The sequence below is a fragment of the Brachycentrus maculatus genome, unplaced genomic scaffold, assembly GCF_059751285.1.
Source record: "Brachycentrus maculatus isolate JH-2025_06_01 unplaced genomic scaffold, ASM5975128v1 h1tg001090l, whole genome shotgun sequence".
Lineage (NCBI taxonomy): Eukaryota > Metazoa > Arthropoda > Insecta > Trichoptera > Brachycentridae > Brachycentrus > Brachycentrus maculatus.
In genome coordinates this window covers 14,412-26,039 of record NW_028281795.1, presented here as the reverse complement: position 1 = coordinate 26,039, position 11,628 = coordinate 14,412, and the positions used below count along the sequence as shown (strand labels likewise).

Sequence of the window (11,628 nt, the reverse complement as noted above, 5' to 3'; positions counted from 1 at the left end):
TCCCAACCCAACCCCAACCCCAACCCCAACCCCAACCCCAACCCCAACCCCAACCCCAATAAGATTCTCGCAGATCTAGCATCGTTTCATCTGAATAGCAGATTTAAATATCGAGGACATATAGCCTGCACTCGGAAGATACATCTTTTGTTATTATGTGTTCTATCTTATTCTATCCTTCAGAAGCTTCAACCTTGCTTGACTCTGATAATTGTCAGATCTTTGCTTCGAGGAAGAGCTCTTCGACGCATTAGAGCTGCGAACGCTGTTTTATTACATAATGCCGGCAATTTGTTTTTTCTTCCTTTGGGCTACAGGAGCTGTCTGACTCATCATGTGGGAACTATCTGTTATAATAAATATTACTCTTATTATCAGATTGCTATTGAATTACTTAATATGGTATTGAAAGGAATAGAACATACTATTGATTGTTACATAGATAAATATTGGAAATTAGAGCAATGACTCTGAATCATTAGAGTTTGAAATGGTCGCAGCCTTTGAAGGCAATGAGTTTTTTCGAGAGAATCGGCTTTTGTGACAGTTTCAGCAAAGGGGAGCCATTCGACTATTTACGACTAAGTTATTGTTTTCTGAAGGGAACCAGCCTTTTTTATGAATGAGAGCTTACAATCCGCTCATTCAAGAAAAGAGTGCGAGATGAAAGATTTTTCAAGTTCTATTTTTTACCGCCTCGCTTTTTTTCCTTTTTTCCCTCGAGGAGTACTTTTTTATGTAACTTTTCAGAGTGTCTTTATTTCTTTACAATGCAGCCCGGCCTCTTCCCATTATCGGCTTACGCGGAGACACGCTCAGAATGCATACAGGAAATAAAATGTTTGCCACCTTGCATTTGTAGGGAGGCCAAGGCTTTGGAGTTTTTGGAGTGTTCAGAGAACTCTGCTGCTGTTTCGAGTAGCTTAAGAATTCTTTTATTGTCTTGCTCATACACCTGGCACAGCTATGCTATCGAAGTAGTAAGTTCGAGCATATAAAACTGTGAATGATTTCTAAATGATTGGATATCCAGAATATGTGAAATAGAATATCGTAGGCAGTTATACTTTAAATTGATAGGAGTATGCATATTTATGAATTATCAAGAACACATCTATGTAAAAATAGATGAACATATTAAAATTGAGTGTGAGTCATCTCCTCTTGGGCTGATCAGCCTCACAGATATTTATTCTAGCCTATATCTTAATTTCAACTTAATCTGCATGATGGAGCCATAGACAAACAGGTCTAATAACATCCCGAGCGATGAAGATATTCAAGCGTTCATCATTGCGATTCGAACCGGGTAGAATCAATCATAACTCAGATCCATCGACAACATGAAACAGACTCTTGAAAAATATCGTGAAAATATCAGCAATAGGCTTGAATCACAACTCAGGCAGCCACCCCTCTACTTTGCGTCGGTAACAGCAGATGAGTAGCTCAGCTTTTAAATGGTCAAGCTTTTGATCGAAGCAGGCGGAAACCCAAACTTTCGAGATTCAAATGAGCAAACAATCATGTTTTATGCCTGTCGCGACGGAAAAGCCAAATTAGTGAAGTATCTCCTTGAGAAAGGATGCAAGCAAGACGAGGAAGATATCTATGGCCAAACTCCTATTTTTTATGTTGCCAGCGAAGATCGCACTGAACTCGTTCAATTTTTCACCCCTGAAAGTATTTTTTATGATACAAAGTGATAAAGCATATCGATAAGCTAGCCCAGCAGACTCCACTCTACTACGCAGCCAGGAAAGGCTATTTGGACATGTGCAAGAGGCTCGTAGAAAAAGGCTGTGATGTCTGCCACCATGACTCCAGCAATAAAACAGTCGTGGAATATGCTCGAAAGGCCAGATTTCAAGATGTCGTCGACTACTTGTCAGCATAAGTCAAAAAGAGTAAAGATTTATCAAAAGCTCAAAACCAAAATCAAAATGTCTTAGAGTCTTCCCACACTTAAAATTTAGCATCAAAGCCAAAGAAATAGAAATAAAATGTGCAGCTCAACATGAATAAAAGCACTTACAAAATAACAGTCTACCAATAAAATGGAGAGCTCCACGACCTCAATGACGAGGAAATTAAATAATTACTCAGAAACCATGCAGATTTAGAAAAGTACTTGCTAAATCCGGACACCATCCCTAGTGAAATGCTTGAAGAAACCCTTCAGGAGACTTGGGAGAAAGTAGCAAACAAAATATTGAATCAGTGCTGGAAATTGAAATCTTCATCCTGGTTTCAGGAGCCTGTCGACCCAGTAAAGTATGGAATCATTGATTATTTTAACACGATTAAGCATCCGATGGATTTAGGGACAGTGAAGAAGAAGCTTAACTATAATGTTTATAGTAATGCAAAATAATTTGCAGATGACATGGCTCTCATTTGGAATAATTGCTACCAATACAATGGCTAAAGTCACGAAGTCAGTTAGTGTGCGAGATAAGTTGAGATGGCTTTCAAGTAGGCCGTAAACACTCAAGGATTACACAAATATTTATGATTTCCGGTAGCATATTCAAATTAGAAATGATTAATGATGTCAGCATTTGTAAATCATAATTATCTGATTCGAGAGTATGAAGAAGGAATTGTAATTATCATAAATTGTGGAATCGTAGCATTTCATCCTTTTGGGCAAAATTAAAATTGAGATGTTCATACAAATTATTATGTAAATAGATTAAATTATTAAACTTCTAAACTTCCTTAATGGGGCAGTAAGGTTCATGTACAATAATACCAAAGTTCTCCCAACGATTCTCTATCGTCAACCAGGACTACACTGAAGTCAAACCTAAAATGAATCCCTTAAAGTACATTAAGCCTCTCAACTTCGATACGTAAGACTTCGATGAGTGCGAGGCATAGTCGCTTGGTTATATCTTCAAAAAAACGACTAATTTGTCGACGACCATAAAATCAAGAACCTAAATATCTCAAGCAAATGAGAAACTAGGAGTATGTTTGAAAAATTAAAGTGCCATTCTCGCTGAAGATAAACTCTTCGAATAGCAGGGCAACATTGAGGTGAAGTTAAAAAAAGTGGCAGTAAGCTGGAACAAGTTTATTAAAATGAAGGAGAAGAAGTTTAGCGAAGACTATGAAATATTAGGGGAAATCGGAAGAGGAGGATTCGGCTCTGTCTATAAAGTTTGCTTAAAGCATGGAAATCAAAAAATATATAGGGCTGCCAAGAAGATTTCAAAGAGTTAGCTCAAACAAGAGGAACATGTAAATTTACTAGAAGAGATGGCGATTATGATGTCGCTGGATCACCCGAACATCGTGAAACTGTTCGAAGTGTACGACCAATCTAACTACTATGTGATGGTCCTCGAATTGTGCGATGGAGGAGAGCTGTTCGAGAAAATAGTGAGGCACTAAATTCGATAGAAGGAGGCCAAAAATATTCTCACTCAGATCCTCAGCGCCCTCAATTACTTGCATTCTCTGGGAATAGTGCACCGGGATATAAAGCCATAGAACATGCTTTTCGAGAAGAAGACCAAATTAGTCAAAATCATAGATTTTGGGGTTTCAGTCAAGATGGAAAGAGGCCAGTCTTTGACTTCCAGAGTGGGCACGCCATACTATATAGCACCTGATGTCCTCATGAAAAAATATGACGAAAAGTGCGATTTATGGTCACTAGGCGTCGTGCTCTATATGATCATCTACAACAAGCCACCTTTCAAGGGAAACGATACCATCGAAGTCATGAAAAGCATACTCAATGACGACCCAAAATTCAAAAGTACTTCATTCATTTTATCAATAGATTATAAGGACACGGGCTATTCGTTTTTAGCCATCAACTTCCTGAAAGCTCTCCTAGCAAAAAAGCCTGAAGTCAGGCCAGATGCGAAGAAGGCCTTGGAGCATTAGTGGTTAAAAAAGAAAAAAGTTGCTGGCAAGGAGAACAGTAGGAGCAAGCTGGCTTCCTTTAATAGGATAACTTAATTTCATGTAATAAGCAAATAATTTAGTTTCGAAATAAACTGCAGGCTGTTGTCCATACTTACATCGTCTCTCAGCTGCTCACCAGTGAGGAAAAGCTTGAGCTTCTCGAAATGTTTAACGAATTGGATAAGAACAAAGACGGAGTGGTAGATCGAGTCGAGCTGGAGCACGCAATCAAGCATTACCAGTTTTAGACGATAAGTTAAGAGAAGCTGCAGAAAGTGATGGACTACATCGATACAAACTGCTCTGGAAAGATAGACTACACAGAGTATTTAGTGTCAGCCATCGATTTCAAAGAGAAAATACTCCCAAAGCATTTTGAACAGGCATTCTAATACTTCGACATCGACAAAAATGGAAGCATTACCTACGAAGAAGTTTCGCAGTACTTAGACGGCTAGCACTCAATAAATGAAGAGTAAATTAAATAACTGTTTAATGAAGTCGATAAGAATGGTGATGGACTGATCAGCAAGGAGGAGTTTGTTGATTTGCTGGTTCGGTGGCAGAAACTCGGCTGAATTCATTTCTATATTTATTTCGATTGTAACACCTCATGAGAGCTGTTGAAATAGTCCCGAGAGTGAGCATATAAGTATAAATATAAATTAATAACTTCAACTGAGAATCAGATGTGGTCAGACTCAACTTCAGTGTATATTTTATTTCGGAAAATGCCCATATAAATTTATACATAAATGGCTGATGATCTCTTTGGAGATGATGCATTTGGCGAGCTTGTCATTCCCACTCCACGTCCAAATCTACTGACAATCCCTCGGGAGGCCACATCGCCGCATATCATCAAAATAGAAGAAACTGAAAGTTGTAATACATTGGAGCTGCCTGCGAAAGAACCAATATTACACTCTTTTCCTCACAACATGCTCCCATAAAATGAAGGCCAGAAGGCATAGCCAAATGTTCAGGCTAGATTTGGAACTGAAACTAGCACAATCGAGTAATCATCAACTATGGGCATGAGAAACAATAAAGATAATAAAAATATGAAAGAATTGGGGAATAGCGATGTCTTTTGCTGCAATCGCTGCATGAATTAGCCATCGAGTAACCCCAACTGCATATTGTGCCAAGGTAATAAGTACGTTACAGGCAATTCAAAAATGTTAAAGTTTATGGAGTATATGATATAATTTAAGATGTACAAGAGGTAGTCATATCATCCCGCATAAAATCACATGCTAAAATCAATCAATGTCCCAAAAAAACAACCAATCCGTCAGAATAATATAAAATAGAAATCCATCCAATTTTATTCGTCAATCCGTGGCAGTAATGCCAACCTTGAAGGCTCTCTAATCCGAAAAAGACATCAAGGCTGCTCAACTAAGCTCTCTTACGATCAGTTTCGGGAAAAACTTAACTCATTATCCTCCGTTCATACTAACTATTCATGTAACTAATGTGGGGTTAATCCTATAATAGGCAAGCGGTTCCACTGCTCTGAGAAGTAATGTGATGACGATTTCGATTTGTGCGAATAGTGTCATTCAAGTGTCCCGCATAACCATAAAATGTAAGAAATCGAATGCATCAAGAAAAACAATAGAAGTATATATGAATCCTTTTTGGCCAAATCGATGAACTGCACAACGAAATAATAATAAAATAGTAAAAATACAGGAATGAAAGGCTATAATAACATCTTTGTGAGTTCCATTCATTGACTAAATCTGCAGGGTCAATAATTTTGATGAGTATTTAAATATATTATTAGTTGAGTTATCTGTCCCCTTAAAGATTGTCTTGGAGCATCGACTGGAGTATTGAAATCAGTTATAGTTTTGGATGAAGTAACTGTACAAGAATATGTTCAGGGCTTTGTGGAAGTTCTCGTCCTTTCGGCTTTTGTCGAGATATTCAGACCATTTGTCCGGATTTATGAACATCTTATCAGATGTTAGTAGTTCCTCTAGCTTGTTGAATTCGTTATTCTTTTTCTTGAACAGCAAATCCGAAGCCCGAACTGACTGAATCGATGACTCCTCGTTCAAAAAGTCACCGTTGCCTTACATTAGGGAATTCACATTATTGCATCTCTACGTCGACTGATTTGTCAATGCTTCCTTTTATTACTTCTTAGGGAACTCGCACTCTGAATCTTCTTTGTCGTTTTATTGGTGGATAATTTCCGAGCTCATCGCATCGTTATTCCGATGGAGCACGGGGCTTTCTGCCTGTCTCCTCTCTATTTGTTATTACATTTTCTAGGGAGAACAGTTCTTCCAGTTACTTTGCTACTTTATCATATGGTCTTTGCAGTCATTTTTAATCCCACTACTGGTATTGCCATTGATTTGAATGTTCTATTTGTTTTACTTTTCGTCGATAGCTCCTCTCATTTTTTTGACTAGCAAATAAACAATAAAGTACTTAAGTCAGGGATGACAATCTTGCCACGAACCTTGCTGTTGTTATTGCTTTTCATCTTGTCTAATAGTAACGTATTTAATTATAATTTATGGATGTTCGAATTCAATGCCAACGATCATCAATAATTAGTAATAAAGTTTAAAGCCTTGATTAAAGGGAAAGAGTCCGGCGATAATTAATTAGGATGATAATTCGGCATGCTGATTCGTGCGTGGAGCAACGTATCCAAAATAAAGTATGATCAGTCTCAGTCTCAGTTGTCATCGAAGAAGCTTTCCTCAATGATTTATCCAGTTTGCAAGATCAGCTTTCCCGCTGCTTGCTTATTGTCTTAGAATTGACCCTCGAAACGGGTGCCGTCCTCCCAGGTTAAGACTCCTTTCCCATGCATCTTGTTCTATACGAAATTGCCCTCATAATGCCATTTTTTCCAATGGTGTTTCATTGAGCCATACCCGTTTTTGAGTCCCTTTTTGAGTGCGCCCATATACTAATACTACTTGGTAGCGTAGACGCCTTTGCCTTAAATTTAATCATTGACAAACTATCCTTTGTAGTACTCGTTTGTATTCCAATAGTATATGCCCTCACCATGTTTTTTCCCCATCTTGAATTCTCCATCGTAGTAGGAGCTTCTCGAGTAGATTTCTCTCCCCTCTCCATTTGGATAGTCGTCAACCCATGACCCTTCGTAATATGTTTTCTCCCCGATGAAGACTCCATTCCCGTTGGCTTTGTTGTGGAGGACCTCTCCCTTGTAGTAATTCCCGTTTTCGCGGATAAACAAGGCAGCCTGGCACTCAGCAGCTCCGTCCTTGAAACAGCCCTCGTAAACGGAGCCGTCATCGTAGATAAGCCTGCCATAGCCATGAGGCAGTCCCTTTTTCCATTAGCCCTCGTAGTAGGCAGAGTACTAAAACAAGTAGTAAAGTGCGAGTTTGGTGCCTCTCCGTTCTGGCACATGAGTATCTCCTGAGATAAGGAATAGATTACTTTCCTGAAGGAAGACCTCTTTTACTTTGGGGTTGATGTCGATATACTGCTTCACAGATTTCGCAAAACTCGGTCTGGGCTCATCATGATTAGCCAGGCCTGACTCCATCACTAGGTTTTGTATATCAGTTTGCTTATCTGCACAGCAGGTTTGGCAGTAGCCCTGTCCCATCTATATATCGATATGTATATAACTGACCACTCACTTATAGTACAGTATCTATGTAGGCTGAAGTTGCATTACCATAAATTATCAGAAGCATATAAACATCTGGATTGCATTGCGGCGCATCCTATTCGATTCGCAATGATATGCTAAATGCAATGCAATAGATAATTAATGTAATATAATAGAAGTGTATTGCGATATTAGTGGCATGCAATTTAAGCGTAATGTAATAGAGTGAAACACAAAGTTAACATTTCACACAAGTAGGATCGAATTGATGCATCCGTCCAGCTCCGGGTTATTCGAAACTTGAGCATACTTCGACCACACTACCTTGCCAGTCTGAGTAACCAGTCCTAATTCCGAAATATTTACCTCTAAAACAGTCCCTAAATTACGATTTATTTACCTTTCGTGACTACACCAAGAGATGTGTAAGTGTTAGATTGTGGGTTTTTCTTTACGCTCAATATTGGCAGTTTGAACGTGGTTTTTAATTCTGGGTGAGTTACATTTGCTTGCTTGAAACGGAGTCCCATTGGTCGAATGAATCTTTAATGTTTTGGAGGCTTCCTTGTGAAATTCTCCCCCACAAAGCAGACCTTATTAATTCTTCTCTTCCAGCACTTTCTCTTACGCTTGCCGGATCGGATGACTTCGAACATTTCAGCCTCTGTCATTGGCTTGACCTTTTCAACGGGAACATTCCACTTGCCTGCCTTTTATTTGCGCTTTTGTTTGATCATGTTGGTCAGAATTTTTGAATTTTTCTGCTGTTCGCGATCCATGAGATATGCGGGAATGGCGCCATCTTCGATTGGCTCCTTAGAAGTCTTGGTGTTTTTCTATTCGTGCTATTTTATTGTTTTTTTCATTTGGATTTTCTCCGTGAATCGCTTTTTATTAAAGAGTTTGGCTTTGAGGCCTCTCAATGTCTTCGCCTTCTTCGAGATCACCTTAGTTTTACGGGCTTACTTCTTTCTTCGTTTTTATTCTGCGTCGAAACGCTACCCGAAGCGCTTCCTATGGAGATCCATGTACTCATTTTGAGGCATTTTACTCCTGTTGTTGAAATCTGATTATAATTCGATGACAATAATGGCATGATACAAAATAGGATAATGGCACAATAGGGGATAATGCATACGATCAATTCTCTGACACCCGCACAAGCCAGGTCATTCTCAAATCTGTGATACAAGTCCAATTCACTGGGCAGTGTTCAGCATTTACTTAATGATCAGCCTTTGTTGTTAAACCATGGCTGAGCCTAGCATAAATAAGAATTATTCTTTGTGAAACTTCGTAAACTCGAACAACTTGAGACTATTTGAACTGGACGTATCAAAGAATCTTGACATCGAAGATGGTATTGAAGTCAAGGTTTCTAATTTTGTTAAAATGAATCTCGATATGTATTCGCAACAAAACTGCAATTAACTGCTGCACTATTGCACTATGGAGCTTTAGCACAAATAATTTCGGTGTCTTGGATTTATAATATGTAGAACCTGTGAGTTGCTGGAGCTAATAACAGAATAAAAATAGTAAATAAATTAGTAAATATATATGTAATGACATTATTAATGTCTGAATGAATTGAAACTCACCAATAAGAATCATATGACCACTTCTGTAATGATGTAATAAAGATGCAAACTAATCCCAGTTAGTAAGTAAGTAACTAAGTAAGTAAATTGACGTGAGTTTATTTGGCTTGTCTGCATGATTTATGGCTGTATTGACGATGTAATATCTATTTGTGGCGTAGCTATTCGATATTTATGCGACTTAATATATTACGAAATGAACTTAGTCTTGCCTAATAAAAGAATGATATTATATTTAATATATACATTCATGAAGATCAAGAAATTCTTACCTGCCTTTGGGGTTGGGGTTGGGGTTGGGGTTGGGGTTGGGGTTGGGGTTGGGGTTGGGGTTGGGAATAAATAGTTTTGGGATGGTGCTGCATGCCTCTCATGCCATGCAACATGTGGGGCCTGCTCTGGTCCAGCCTCAACATAGTGCACAGAGTGTGGGGTGATTAACGGATTTTTCAGATACTTAAATCCTCCAACCTCCAGCTGCCTTACCTCCTGCCCGACGGAAACATACGGAGATAATTAAACAATGATCTGCACAGATTGCCCTGTTGGATGTGCGGCATGCGATAAATTGGGCAACTGCACTTCTTGCACGGTGGATGGTGTCAACTATTTTAAGCAGCCCAATGAAAACAAGTGCAAAACTACATGCCCTCAGGGATATTTCCAAGCCTCTAACTTCGCATGCATTGAGTGCGTTTCAGGATGGGGAAATTGGGATGGGTCAACAATTCAGGCTTGTGCGTCGAGTTGTCATACAGGATGTGGTAAATGTTTGAGCGCTAGCAACACATCTTGCTCTTCTTGCATCAATAACCACTATTTACAGCCCTTATCTACAATCTGCCACACGACTTGCCCAGTAGGATACTATGAAGGTCCTAGTGCTAACTGTCTTCCCTGCCATGCAACATGTGGGGCCTGCTCTGGTCCAGCCTCAACATAGTGCACAGAGTGTGGGGTGATTAACGGATTTTTCAGATACTTAAATCCTCCAACCTCCAGCTGCCTTACCTCCTGCCCGACGGAAACATACGGAGATAATTAAACAATGATCTGCACAGATTGCCCTGTTGGATGTGCGGCATGCGATAAATTGGGCAACTGCACTTCTTGCACGGTGGATGGTGTCAACTATTTTAAGCAGCCCAATGAAAACAAGTGCAAAACTACATGCCCTCAGGGATATTTCCAAGCCTCTAACTTCGCATGCATTGAGTGCGTTTCAGGATGGGGAAATTGGGATGGGTCAACAATTCAGGCTTGTGCGTCGAGTTGTCATACAGGATGTGGTAAATGTTTGAGCGCTAGCAACACATCTTGCTCTTCTTGCATCAATAACCACTATTTACAGCCCTTATCTACAATCTGCCACACGACTTGCCCAGTAGGATACTATGAAGGTCCTAGTGCTAACTGTCTTCCCTGCCATGCAACATGTGGGGCCTGCTCTGGTCCAGCCTCAACATAGTGCACAGAGTGTGGGGTGATTAACGGATTTTTCAGATACTTAAATCCTCCAACCTCCAGCTGCCTTACCTCCTGCCCGACGGAAACATACGGAGATAATTAAACAATGATCTGCACAGATTGCCCTGTTGGATGTGCGGCATGCGATAAATTGGGCAACTGCACTTCTTGCACGGTGGATGGTGTCAACTATTTTAAGCAGCCCAATGAAAACAAGTGCAAAACTACATGCCCTCAGGGATATTTCCAAGCCTCTAACTTCGCATGCATTGAGTGCGTTTCAGGATGGGGAAATTGGGATGGGTCAACAATTCAGGCTTGTGCGTCGAGTTGTCATACAGGATGTGGTAAATGTTTGAGCGCTAGCAACACATCTTGCTCTTCTTGCATCAATAACCACTATTTACAGCCCTTATCTACAATCTGCCACACGACTTGCCCAGTAGGATACTATGAAGGTCCTAGTGCTAACTGTCTTCCCTGCCATGCAACATGTGGGGCCTGCTCTGGTCCAGCCTCAACATAGTGCACAGAGTGTGGGGTGATTAACGGATTTTTCAGATACTTAAATCCTCCAACCTCCAGCTGCCTTACCTCCTGCCCGACGGAAACATACGGAGATAATTAAACAATGATCTGCACAGATTGCCCTGTTGGATGTGCGGCATGCGATAAATTGGGCAACTGCACTTCTTGCACGGTGGATGGTGTCAACTATTTTAAGCAGCCCAATGAAAACAAGTGCAAAACTACATGCCCTCAGGGATATTTCCAAGCCTCTAACTTCGCATGCATTGAGTGCGTTTCAGGATGGGGAAATTGGGATGGGTCAACAATTCAGGCTTGTGCGTCGAGTTGTCATACAGGATGTGGTAAATGTTTGAGCGCTAGCAACACATCTTGCTCTTCTTGCATCAATAACCACTATTTACAGCCCTTATCTACAATCTGCCACACGACTTGCCCAGTAGGATACTATGAAGGTCCTAGTGCTAACTGTCTTCCCTGCCATGCAAC

General features: G+C 40.0%; 1 pseudogene; it reads right to left on the bottom strand.

The window, feature by feature from the left end:
• Positions 1-7,789: 7,789 nt before the first annotated feature.
• On the bottom strand, positions 7,790-8,589 carry LOC148299550 (ribosome biogenesis protein NSA2 homolog pseudogene; annotated as a pseudogene).
• Positions 8,590-11,628: the final 3,039 nt, after the last annotated feature.